Source organism: Tachypleus tridentatus, chromosome 9, assembly GCF_004210375.1.
Source record: "Tachypleus tridentatus isolate NWPU-2018 chromosome 9, ASM421037v1, whole genome shotgun sequence".
In the NCBI taxonomy this organism is placed as follows: domain Eukaryota; kingdom Metazoa; phylum Arthropoda; class Merostomata; order Xiphosura; family Limulidae; genus Tachypleus; species Tachypleus tridentatus.
Window position 1 is genome coordinate 95,280,035 of NC_134833.1, and position 12,790 is coordinate 95,292,824.

The 12,790-nt window shown below is 32.9% G+C and overlaps 1 protein-coding gene across 5 annotated transcripts in view; it reads left to right on the top strand.

Annotated features, from left to right (window-relative positions):
• The first annotated feature begins 4,962 nt into the window (after positions 1 to 4,962).
• The window catches only part of LOC143225803 (LITAF domain-containing protein-like), a 37,964-nt gene continuing 30,136 nt past the window's right edge, over positions 4,963 to 12,790 (top strand). For 2 of the 5 annotated variants that reach the window (XM_076455833.1, XM_076455837.1), the window contains exon 1: positions 4,963 to 5,304. The gene's annotated coding sequence lies outside the window, so the exon portion shown is untranslated. Of the gene's footprint in view, positions 5,831 to 12,790 lie in introns of all 5 variants that reach the window. The other 3 variants (XM_076455834.1, XM_076455835.1, XM_076455836.1) reach the window with 3 other exon arrangements.

The following is a 12,790-nucleotide window of genomic DNA, read 5'->3' on the forward strand; positions in this document are numbered from 1 at the left end:
CGCATATATATATTCTATCAATAAGACCTCAAACTTTCTACAAACGCTATAATGTAATAGTATTCACATAGCCAGGAAAACTTAGAGATTTCGAGATAATTTTTGTTTGTTTGTTTTTAATTTTGCGCAAAGCTACACAAGAGGTATCTGCTTTAGCCGTCCCTAATTTAGCGGTGTAAGACTAAAGGGAAGGCAGCTAGTCATCACCATCCACTGCCAACTCTTCGGCTTCTCTTTTACCAATGAATAGTGGGATTCACCGTCGAATTATAATGCCCCCATGGCTGAAATGGCGAGCATGTTTGGTGCGACGGGGATTCAAAACCGCGTCCCTCTGATTATGAGTCGAATGCCTTAACCCACCTGGCCATGCCAGGCCCCGAGATAGTGTCAACACTATTACAACAAGTGAACAATGCACACAACGTATGACTTACCGAGTTACGTTACGAGATTAATCATAACTATTATTTTTAAAATAATTAGCTTTTATCATTTTTGTTATGAAAACTAAGTATTCATTAAATATTAAATCACTAAATAATAACTATTAAGCTGAACAGTTTTGCATATCCAACAAAAACTAAAAGTTAAATGTGTATTCAGTGGAGAACTAATATTTTCATAAAGTAAAACTATAAAAAAATAATACAAAGAGCTTGTTGTTACAAAAGAAGGCGAAAAGTTTAAGAGTTCTGACTAATCGAACTGAAGTCTCATTAAATAACCTTAGGAAACATAGTAACAGTAAATTATATGCAAAACTGACAAACATCAAAGTAGAATGATCTTAAAATTCCAAAATAATTTCTGAGGTAAACTTTGCTTAAGGCAAAATTATTTGTTCAACTACTTATGAAACACAACTTTTAAACCTGTCAAAATCTATGGGAAAATCTAGAAAAACATGTTTTTGAAATCTATAACAAAAGGCCCGGCATGGCCAAGCGTGTTAAGGCGTGCGACTCGTAATCTGAGGGTCGCGGGCTCGCATCCCCGTCGCGTCAAATATGCTCGCCCTTTCAGCCGTGGGGGCGTTATAATGTGACGGTCAATTCCACTGTTCGTTGGTAAAAGAGTAGCCCAAGAGTTGGCGGTGGGTGGTGATGACTAGCTGCCTTCCCTCTAGTCTTACACTGCTAAATTAGGGACGGCTAGCACAGATAGCCCTCAAGTAGCTTTGTGCGAAATTCCAAAACAAACAAACAAACCTTTAACAAGTACGTCAGATTTTTTTTTTTTTTTTTAAAGTTATTTCGAAATGTAAAAGACTTATTGCCTTCTTTTAGAAACATTGATTGCTTTCATTACTACTACTATATGTAACTTGCTTTTCGGTATTTACCTGTATCGTTAAGAGTCTGTATTGAGGTTTTTCAAAGATAAGCACATCACGTTACTATATGATCTTTGCAATAAGTGACAATTTGCGGATCTAGCATCTAGAAAAACTGGGAAATAATATGTTGCAGGTAGAATGAAAGAAGCAAACTCAGTGCGAAGAGGAGCAAGACAAAAATTATTAATTAAGAATTGTATTCAAATAAGTAAATAAGAGAAAGTATGCGTGATAAGATAACTGAAATAAATTTTGCGAAATCAAGCTTGATCAGCAGAAATGTAGAAAAATGTAGTTAAACTTTGATAAATTCTTTTGTGAGCTAATCAAAATTAAGATCATTCATGAAATGATTTGTTTGAATTTCGTGCAAAGCTCTACGATGGCTATCTGTGCTTGCCATCCCTAATTTAGCAGTTAAGGCAAGAGGGAAGGCAGCTAATCATTACCACCCACCGCCAACTCTTGGGCTACTCTTTTACCAACGAATAGTGGGATTGATCATCACATAATAACGCCCTCGCGGCTGAAAGGGCGAGCAATGTTGGTGCGACGGGATTCGAACCAGCGACCATTGTCAAACGCTTTAACCACCTGGCCATGCCGGGCCTCATGAAATGAATCCGCGGCTATTCGTCGAATAATGATTTGTAAAAATCAGATTAACAACTTCAATATATGGCAAAGTCAATGCATTTTGGTAGTACCATGTTACAAAAATGTCTTTTATTTCATGTTGCTTAGCAACAAAAGTATAACCTGATATTGTTGTTAGTCTGTTTACTGAAAGTATAAAATTAAATGCACAAACAAAAAACATTTGTTGATTTCTTAATGTACAGGGTGTTCGGAAAGTCACTGTGCACTTACATATTTACGGCGATGTGGAACAGGTGTGTCTGGGAATTTTTCAGCAAATCGCTGTCGCACCACATCTGTGTATCTACCACCTTCTCGGAATACGTGTTCGACGAGCCATACACGCTCTTCAGTTGTTAAAACCATATTGGGATCAAAATTTGAATATAATAATATATGATTACAAAGTTGAACAGTGACTTTCCGAACACCCAGTAGAATCGCCGTTGATTAAAGGGGTTCGTGTTTTGTTAAAAACGTTGATGATATAATAGAACATAGTTTAATTCAGAAATAATTTAAGTTTAAAAACTGAATCATATTATTATTTTCAGGATAAATTTAATGCACTTGGCTTTAAACTAGGTAATCCCTTACTATACCTTTACTTTAGGCTTATAATACCAACACTCACTCACTTGTAAGGTTTCATAACACTTCTTCCATAACGGTTTCTTGCACTCTTGTTACAAAAATCTTAATAAGCAGACGGTAGTCGAACTATTCTATAAAGATAAATACAAAATGGCTCTTATGACTACTATTTCGAGAAATCAAGCGAGACGTAACACACACTCACTGTCTTTTATATAAGTTAAATCTTATTCGTAACATAATTTGATTGTCAGTAGTTTTACTAACAGTGTCGAGATTTGTTTTTGTAAATATACGATTTTCTCGAAAATGAGTGACGTTATAAAAGTATCAATACTTCGCTTTCCTTATATTTGATTTTGCAGACGCCGAGCGTGGCCTAATGGTTATCAGGTCATATCCAGAGGTAAGGCGTGATGTGCTGAGTATATTTTATATTATCAGCTATGGTTTTCTTATAAATGTGACAAGTAATCCGTATTTTTCACGACAAACTACATCTGGTTGCCTGCCTTCAATTAGTTTTCAAGATAGGGCAATTATACTTGAACTCCTAGTAAAAAGTACTTGGTCTACTAATCATAGGTAATTCTCAATTTAAAAAGTTACAATTCCTAGTTTTTTCGGAAATATTATTTGTTAGCGAAGAATTTAGACGTGGCTTTAGTATGAAACATATTTTCTTCCAAATTTAGTACTTTCGAACCGGTAAAACATTTTATTTTAAAGACAATGTGTTTTCTAAGTCTTTTTCCCGTTGTTTTTTTTTTATTTGAATTAAATTATCAGGGTCTATGACGAGACTTGCTGGAGAACTCAGCGCAGCACCTGAAACATCGGTTTAATTCCAAAGAAAACTGTATTAGTTCATATGAAACTTCGTCTACTTGATCATAAAAGTCAGAGACTTTGCAAACTGTTAGTACCAACAATTGAAGAAGAGTAAAATACTTACATGTACTGAAATTTTAGAGAAGAAATTTTACGTATCATTTGATTCGCTCATGTCGGGGAGGGATCATTTTTTAAAAATATACTTCTGAGATTTTGGAAAAAAATGTATCTTCAATTTTAATCTGCAAAATAAATGTGCAAAAGACGTTGATATTTCTTTTGATATAGAGGAAATTAAGACTTTAACCTAAATTTTACAGTTCACTAGGTGAGAGTTTCGAATAAATAATGATTTTGACAATTCATGTGTTGTTGTTTTTTTCAATTTCGCGCAAAGCTATACGAGGGCTAATTTAGTAGTGTAAAATAAGAGGGAAGGTAGCTAGTCATCACCACCCACCGCCAACCCTTGGGCTATTCTTTTACCAACGAATAGTGGGATTGGTTGTACAGTATAATGCTCCCACGGCTGACAGGGCGAGCATGTTTAGTGCGACGGGGATTCGAATCCGCAACCCTCAGATTACGAGCCGAACACATTAACCAATCTGGCCATGCCGGACTCCAATTCATGTGACTTAATTATTTTTTTGAAAAATAGAAGTATACGTAGTTTGTGATGCATCGTTTATCGTTTTCAAGTGGGTGATTATTATTTGTTGCATTTGATGTGGGAATGCCTGAGACTTTCCATATAAAATTGCAAGTCATTTGATTCTGGTATTTTTTTTTTTTTTTTCTGTTTCTTCTTACATTCTTTGATGGATTATTTGAAAGTGCTTGTTGATAACAATATTTAAAAGATAGCATTTGAAATGCAGTTTTGTATGATTTTTAATCTGTGTTGGAAACGTCATCGTTCACACACACACTCACACATATGTATAACACTTGATTTTTACCATTTTTTTTTTACTTTCTGATACAAATAATACGCTAGTTAATGCTTGGATTTTAGTGGAACGATCCTGAAGAAGCTGTAAAGCGAAAAATGTAGTGCCTAATAAAATAAAACCAACAACTTGGTACTATAAGGTCGGGGCCCGGCATGGTCAAGCGTGTTAAGGCGTGCGACTCGTAATCTGAGGGTCGTGGGTTCGCATCCCCATCGTATCAAACATGCTCGCCCTTTCAGCCGTGGGGGCGTTATAATGTGCGGTCAATCCCACTATTCGTTGGTAAAAGAGTAGCCCAAGAGTCGGCGGTGGGTGGTGATGACTAGCTGCCTTCCCTCTAGTCTTACACTGCTAAATTATGGACGGCTAGCGCAGATAGAATCCACAAAGCCCTCGAGTAGCTTTGTGCGAAATTCAAAACAAACTATAAAGTCGTTTATTTTTAGCATTGAAATTTCTTCTATGCTTTAATATGCAATTAAATAACAAATATTTATACTCTGTATTTCTGAATAAAGGGCGTCATAACTGCGACGAAGTTCGAACAAGTATTCAAACTTATGTGTTTTTGTTTTCTTAAAATTTTTTGTAGTAGTAAAGTAAGTTTGGATGGATGACACGTAGTAAAGTGAATCAAACGTAACATTAAAGTTTAGTGAGAGTAGTTGTTGACGTGTGAAATTATTATTATTATAAAGCTTCTTGTGATCGATTAAGTATTATGCATACTAATTTTAATTTTCAGTTATATTGTATAAAACCTTAAATATACCAATTACAATTCAGTCATTTCTTTTGAATTTATATGTTCGAAAGTGTAACGCTGAAGGTAGCTTGTAAATTTCCCTCCCTAAAAATGTGTTAAGCATGTGGATATATACACGTATGTATAATAGTAATAAGTTAAGATCATGGTAATCTGATCACTATAGCTTTTTGGAGGTAAATTATTTAGAATTCAACTTTAAGATAGTGTAATGAGTAATGCGTAATTGTAACATAAATGTATTCACTAATTACGGTGACGTATATGATAGTAATAACAGTAATTTGTACTTTTGTAGTTTTATACGCGTAAGATATAAACTTGTTGTTAAGATAGCATACATACAGTGAAGAAACTATTTCATTATTTAGTCCTTCAGCGTCATTTTAGTTCTAAATTCAAATCTGTCGTTACACACCAACTTTTGAAAAATAAAATTGAACCCGTTCGTTATTTTTCGGAAAATATATTCCAGTCATAAACATCTGTAAATAAAATAGGTGACCCTTAATGTTGCTATTAGCAAGTCATTTCACAAATTAACTGTATTGTTAGAAAACAGTACAAAGAAATAAAAGACATGTTATCTTACCCCTTCACACTAGATAATTCTTTTTTGATTGGAAAACAAGTTAACAAGTCTTATCCGTTATTGAAATCCTTTGAATCATCTTAGTACAGTGAGGATCTGAACCCTTTCTAGTAAGTTAATATCCTTTGTTTGATAATGAGATTAAAACTGCACATAATCTTTCAAGTGAGAGTTTACCAGTGGTTTATAGAGAGAGAGAGAATTACCTCCTTTATCCTAATCAGTATATCTACAAAAGCACACAAAATCGTTTTAGTGTTACTGATAACAGAAGAGAAGTGCTTTGATGGCTTAAGTGCCAATATCCTTTTCTTCAGTCATGCTTCTGAGTGGGTTCCCATGTATTTAAACATGATCCAAGTTATGGCAACCCATCTCTTTCACTATCTACAATTAAAGGTTATTTGTCAGATGTTTGTCAACTTGCCAGTTGATTGAAGTCATAACTTAATATTCTCAATACAGCTAAAAATACCCAAGGCTTTATTTTAACATCATCAGCATAATTTTTAATTATGCACCTATTAACAATGAAAGCACAAGGGATAAAAAAGAATTGGTAAATAATTATAAAAAAATGTTTAAACTTCTGAAAGTAGATTTTTCTTCCTCAGGGACAAAGGCAGGTTGTAGATATTCAGCAGATATTGTGAAAACAGATGATACACATTTCAGGAGAATTGTTACATTTTGAGACTGTGATGTGTATAGTTTAGTTGAATTCTTAGACTATTGTATTACTTATTCTTTAAAAAAATTGAGATGTATTCTAGCTTGCTTACTATTCTTAAAATCTCAAAAGTAAAAAAAGTTAGTTTTATTGTAAGTTTATGTGTGATTCACTCTTGTGGTGCATTGACTTGTTATTGGTTAGCATGTCTAAATACATGTAAATGTATAACATTAGTTGCAAGGTAAATAAGAATAAAACATACAGTGAAAGGAATAATTACAGCAAAGGAAATAAGTATTATGCATATAGGTTTTCTACTAAACTGTAATTATGTAATTCAATAAATGGGGTATTGTAAAAATATTTGTAATAAATTTGATATTTAAATTAAAATAGTTTCAGAATGCAATAAACACAGTGTCACATTAATTGAAAGATTTCTAATTTAACCTTACGTTATTCTATAGTGTATTGACTTGACAAGTTTTTGCTTTTTTAAATACTTCAATGAAAGATTATCAGGGATGTATTTAGAGCAACAGGTGTGCTAGTTGGATCTATAATATAGTTTCCAAGGTAATTGTAAATTTTATACTAAAGATGGGGTCTCTTTAGCAGGCTAAGCAGTTGGATGTTCATACTTAGGTCATGGTGAATAAAATTGGGAACAAACGTACTTTAATATAGCTAGGATTACAATGAGTTTAGGATTAGAGCATGAGTTAAATAACAGTTTAAAAGATAAGTGTCAGATATTTAAGATAAACATAGTTTAAAAATAAGCTTAGTTGTTATTATGCTAATATTAGGAGTATCAGTGTTCTTGTTGAAATGGTAGGCTACAATAATGGGAATTAGTGAAACTGTTAGATTTGGAAAATATTGACAAGAGGAATCATTTTGAAATTCCAGATTACTTTGATTGTCATAACAACTTTAAAAGAGGCCAACTGATAAAACAAATAAGGTTCATTTTCATGAGAAATTGTATGATGAGATCAGGATTGTTATTAATAAGAATACTAATCTAACTGTTACTGGAGATTTAAATTTATATATATATATATATATATATATTTGGATATTTGTAGAGTCAAATAATGAGGGAGAGAATGCTCTTGATGTGATTCAAAATGTTTTTGATGTACCATGTGGTTAGAAAATCATGAGTGGATTTATACCATTTTTTGTTTATTGTGAACCACCATTGGAGATATGGTTGCAAGAGTTAAAGTCAAGAGAGGGATATAAAGGGAAGACTGATCATTGTTTAATTAGGTTTGATGTTTCACAATATGATGAGATGGACCTAGATTTTTGAAACAATTTTTGATAAGGTGCTACACTGTAGGTAAGCTAAGGAGATCATACTGATAATGGTAAGGGAATAAGACCAGTTAAATTGACTTTAATGTGGAAGAAAGCAAAAGCTTATTAGTGCAGTTCTGTTAGACCCTTGTTACCAGTGGAGTGCTTTGAAAGGTCAGAACTTTCATGTTCTGTTTTTTGTTATATAGGTAATGCTGATGAGATAAAAGGTTTGCTTTTAATGACATTAAAATCTTGGGTATTTTTAAATGTATTGGAGACTAAATACAATACTTACATACAGTAAGTAACTTGGATTAGTTGTGAGTTAGATATTTGGAAAAGACCTAATTGTTAAATATGATGATTCCCATATTTACATGAGACAAGAAAACTGTAATATAATTGTACATTGTAACTTAATTCAGCCAATTTATCAGTAGTACTACTAACAGTTACATGCAAAGTACATAGCCTGTAGAATGCTGTGTGAACAGCATTAATTTTTGTCCCTTCAGCTAGGTTTTTATACATTACAGTTCACCATACATGGATGTCATGTTTATAATGCTATGTATATCTAACCATAAAGAACCAATCTGAAACAAACATAATACAGTAGTAAGCTCAACATCAGTTATCATGTGACTAATTGTTGAGTTTTGACATTGTGGTGAAATTTGGATTAGGCCATTTGATATGAAATTTTGAATTTTTAAAGGAAAATATGAAGCAATTATAATCCATATTTAATTTATTTCATAAAAATGAGCTCCTTCAGACTCAATACACTTCTGCTAGTGACTGTAAATTTATAAATGCAATTTTTAAAGAATTTAGATGTTCTTTGATGCAGTGAAATCTTCAAAGGGACTTTTAATGGACCTTTGGTTTACAAACACTTTTCCTTCAACAAAATATACAAATGTTTAAAAAGTGATAATCTGTAGAGAAAAATCTGGTAAATATGGTGGATGAGTTAAAAGTTTCATACTGATGTTCATTTAGTTCTTGGACAGTAATGTGTTAGACATGAAGTCGAGTGTTGTCATGAAGTAGTTTGTGTCCACTGATCGACTGTTGCTGGATAAACATCCAGCAGTTTCCATGACACCTTTTGATGCATAATTTTGAGTTCACAACAGTATTTTTCTTCTGAAATCTTTTCTCTTGGGTTTAAGAATGGATAATGAATCCCACCTGCTGATAACCGTCAAACACTCACCATAAGCTTCTTAGGGTGAAGAGCTGGTTTTGATGCTTCTTCATAATCAAGCCATTGTTTGGATCTTTGTTGATTACCGTAAAGGATTAATTTTTCATCACAGGTGACAACTCTATGGATAAATAGGTCATTTTTGTTGCAAGTAAGGAGTGAGGAACAAATTTCTACTTGTTTGATGGTTTTTCCCATCAATTTGTGAGGTAACCATTTACCAAACTTTTTCACTTTACCAATTGCTTAAAATCTCCAGAAACTGTTGAATAATGAGCATTAAGTTTGTCAACAAGTTCTATCAGTTTGGTGAGTATCTGATTCATATCTTCCTCATTAATAATGGCTGTCTGAGGGCAGTCCTAAGGCCCATTTTCAAGGATTGTGCCACCAGAGCAAAATATCCTAAACCAGTGCTGTGCTGTGTATTTATTAGCTGTGCCATCATAAAATTTATGGTTGATATTATGAGCTGCTCTCATCACATTATGACCAAGCTTGAATTTGTACAACAAAATTACACAAATATCAGTTTTTTACCCATGATGACAAAGATCAATATAAATATGATTTAGTTTCTGAAATAAACAATTTAAAGTGAGCTTGAAATGAACTATGCAGTATTCTGTATTTTATGTTTACAAAGTTATGATAATGTATCTTTTTCAGCTATTTAAAAATCAAGTTTCAAATTTGCACATAAAAATCTGATGTTTCATATGCAACAGCTTGATACTAGTAGCTTAGGCCTTTAAAGAGAAGGCTGTCTGTATAGTTAAATAGTAAGTATTTATTTATGTATAATAGTGATAATTAATGACATACATACATATATATATTTTGTTTGTCAATACATAGCTGCATTCAAAATAACAAATAATGTGACATTGATTCTTCATGTTTATCTTCATGTGTTTCCTCACCAACAAGTGGGTTTCTCGTCATCACTGATGATTCTTCATGTGTTTCCTCACCAAGACAAATTGTTTGTACTTAAACACTAAACATCCAGTTTGTTAGAATGGAAGTGGTGATGCCATTGATTAGAGGACCAATCAATAGTAATTCAAGGGTTGAAAGTGATGGTTACTATCATGGTAGTATGTAGGAGATGTTTGAAGATGATCATATTTTGGTGATAAGCTAAATCTATTTCTTCCTACAAATGATTAATGACATATTATTTGGTAATTTAAGCTTTTGAGTAAGTATATTCATCTTAGACCAGACCATAAAAATTATATCAGTCATTTCTGATGAAAGAAATTTGTTAAATGTTGATCTGATGAATTGGGTTGCTCAGAAGCAAGTATCAGAATCCTTCCAAGTATAATAGCATTACTTACCAGTTATAATTAACTTTTTCAGAGACATTATATACTGGATGGTCAGAAGTTGTAAGTTTGTGTAACAGTGAGTATTTCAGTCATTGATTTGAACTTAGCTTCTGTATCAGTTATTACATTAGAAGATATATTGTGTCAAACAGTTGCCTTACAGGCTAGTAGCTCTGCAATGTGTTTAGTAGTATCTTTTCAGACACGATCACCTCTATTCATTTGATGAAATAATCAACAAACACACAAGTACACTCTTGTCCTTTAGCAGTGCATTATAATGGACTACTACTCATAGCCAATAAACCTTGCTGCTTATTTTGGACAAAATAGGCATAATGAGTCTATCAGCAAGTGGTTGAGAATGTCCAGAAGACTGGCATACTGGACAGCAAACACATCTCTTTATGAGCGTTTGGCTGAACATATAAAAAATGAACAGTAAGAATTTCTTTTAACATATTAAGTGTAAATAAAATGTTAGGATGGAAAAGACCCTTGAGAGACAATAAAGGAAAACTTGTACCTGATGATTATGAAATGTCTGGTTAAATTTTGCTTTCCCCTCAATTTGTACTTATGAAAATCTGAGCAGTATTTCTCATCTTGATAAATTGATAGATAGAAACAAAGTTGAACAAGATTTTTGCATTAATGTTGGGTATGTTAAGAAAAAAAGGTGGTGGAGTTTAAAGATTAATAAGGCTTTTGGACTAGATAACATTTCTTTAATGGTTTTTGAAGGAGAATAAGGATTGGGTATGAAAGCTACTTGCTACTGTTTTATGCAAGTTTTTGGATATTGGTCAGGTGCTAAAGAATTGGAACTTATTTAAAGTCATTCCTCTTTTCAAGAGAGGTAAAAAAATTGTCCCAGTAATTATAAGCCTATTGGTCTTACATCAGTTGTGGAAAAAGTTTTGAAAAGTCTGGTAAAAGGTGAAAGATACTTAAAGTTTAAAACTACTGGATAGTCAACATGGCTTGAGTAAGGGAAAGTCTTAAATTACATATCTTTTAACATTCTCTGAAAATGTTACCACATGTATAGTTGATACTAAAGGAGCAGATTTGGTGTATTTAGATTTTCAGAAAGCCTTTGAAAAAGTGCCACATAAAAGGCTTCTAAAAAAAAAATCTTTATAGGCATGGGTGATAACTAATTGGATAGAAGAATGGCTGAATGAAAGAAAATAGAACAATATTATAAATAGAATTAAATCAAAATGTATTAAGTGGTTACCTCATGGCTCAGTCTTAGTATCCTTGTTCTTTTGACTTGCATCAACAATATAGACAAAGGAAAGGTCAATAAAGTGTTTAAATTTGCTGATGATATTAAGGTGTTTGGCATTGTTAGCTGAGAAAAGGATGCTACTGCTTTACAAAGGGATTTAGATTATTTAATGAGTAAGGCAAATAAATGGCATAGGAGTTTTATTCACAATGAAGAAGGGATCTGATTTAGGTGTTCAAGATTGTAAAGAAATCTGGTAATGTTGATGTTTCATCTTTCTTCATACTAGATGGAGAAAACAGTATGACTAGAAGACACAAATATTAATTTAAGACAGGTAGAAGCCCTCTTCAGCTGAAGCAGTTGTATTTTTCTAAAAGGGTTGTTTGTGTCTGGAATGATTTGCCTTTGGGTGTTACAGAGGCAGTAAAATTGAGTTTAAGAGAAAGTTTGATAATTATATGAGAGGTAAGATTTAAGATTTTTTATTAATTTATGTATTTAATTAATAGTTTGAGCTTAGTTTAGAGGGTGGGATAGCCAAGATGGACCACTTGGTCCCTTTTGTTCCAATTCATTATTTTGTCTATTATGAGGCAACTAAGATCTCTGCTGTACAAAAGGTATTTATTAGCTATTTCAAGATGGTTAGCTAATGAGGTTATCATAATAGTAATTTGTTATTTTTACTCATAAAGATTTTGGAACAAACAAATTTAGGTACACTTGGAGATGGTAAGATAGACTTGTTCCATGTCTAACAACATAAAGATGAGCATTTTGGATATTGTTTATTCCAGAACTTTTATTAATTTGCAGTATAATATACAGTTAATAATAGTTGATATCTGATGGAAGACCATCAAGGAATGCATATAGATGACTGGCTTCTTTTGTTCATTCTGAACTGGAATCTTCACAACATACTTCTGCTACTGATAAAATCAGATTATGTTAGTTGGAGAAATCTTTCCTTTTACCTACCCATTCCAGAAGAACGTGTTGTTTGGAGCAAGATTCTCCCTCTAGTGCTCTGCTTCATAGTTTCACCTCTGAAACAACAACAGTTCTAGTTGGATTTGATTGGATGTAAAATACAAAATTAGCAAATTCCTTCACACAGTCACTTGGATGTCAGGTTTCTGGATGCATGGGCAGTTGTGGATTTTAATATGGGTGCCTATTTGGTAGACCAGTTTGTAGAGTATATAATTCTGTTCAATTTTTGGTGAAGGCAGGGTGGACCCTTCTCTTACCATGGGTCAGAAGTTATAATTTCAGTGCTGCTTAGTTTTGGTG